Source organism: Austrofundulus limnaeus, unplaced genomic scaffold (assembly GCF_001266775.1).
Source record: "Austrofundulus limnaeus strain Quisiro unplaced genomic scaffold, Austrofundulus_limnaeus-1.0 Scaffold130, whole genome shotgun sequence".
In the NCBI taxonomy this organism is placed as follows: Eukaryota; Metazoa; Chordata; class Actinopteri; order Cyprinodontiformes; family Rivulidae; genus Austrofundulus; species Austrofundulus limnaeus.
Genome location: NW_013952532.1, coordinates 573342 through 574601, shown reverse-complemented (window position 1 = coordinate 574601; position 1260 = coordinate 573342).

Genomic DNA, 1260 nt, shown 5'->3' with positions numbered 1-1260 from the left:
GTGCTAGCCAATTTGGCTCCATAAGACTGCAAGTGTTGTCCCTTGTGCATTTTTTTAAAATCTCACTAACAAAATATACATTCACTTATGAAATTAAATTGTTTTGTCTTTGATATTAATTTTTTATCTTCAGAAATTAAAATACTTTTTGAAACAGAGTACTAGAAGTTTACCTCAGCCAAATCACTGAGGAGCACCTATTCATGTTAACAAGCAGATGTGGTGTGAAGCAGTTCTAGGGGGGATCCAGGGGTATACACCTCCTTATAAACTAGTAAAAGATCTACTCAAAACTATACACTTTCCAGCCATTTATAGATATTTTACTCAATTCTTGGAATTAATGAAACAACATAAAATCAGTATTTTATGAAGGTAGAACACTGAAAACCAGACTTGAAAATGAACATTACCTGAGTTCATAAATGAAACTTACATTAYTCTTTTTGTGTTTTCTATTTACACTGAGCACCTGTAGTCAGTCTTGACTGCATCACATGATACATTTATCCTGAAATCTCCTCTGCACCACATATTCCCGTAGTAACACAGCAGGCTGAGGAACCCACAGAACAAGTTATCATCATAAACCTGACTAACCAATGATTATTCTACAGACTAAATCAATTATACTCTGATAAAAAGTTAGATTTATTTTTTGACAGCAGTGTATAAGTTGAATCACTATCAAACTTTTGAATATGAAATTGTTTAAGATGGCAGTATTCCACTTTGGCCACACTCTTCATAAGAAAACCACTTAAAAAATCAGACTGTCCTTTTACACTTGAAGCTTATGATTAAAACACATAAGTGAGTTCAGAACAACAACTTGTCCACATCACTCTTTTGTGTCGTGTTGACAGCTTTTTTGCAAATGAGTCACGGGGTTCATGTTAAACTCACAAAAACACGGGTCTGGAGGGATTTTTTTTCTTGTCTTTTAAATAAGCTAATTATAGCATACTAAAATAATTTGCCACTTGCACACAATAGGCTGTGATTACCTCCCCGCGTGACCCTTCCCTTTTCTCTTTCAAACACGATGTTGGTTGCAAATTTCCTGGCTGCTTTCAGTACGCTGCGTTACTGAAATATGAAGAAGCCCATTTACAATGACCAGCCCATGGTGCAACAGCTGTTCAATGAAAACAATTAAGATAACCAGACAAGATGCTTTGTATTATTACCAATGACATGGTACGAATAATGCAAACTACAAGCTCTGAACGTTAGTGCAGAATTTGTTCTCTGTGAATT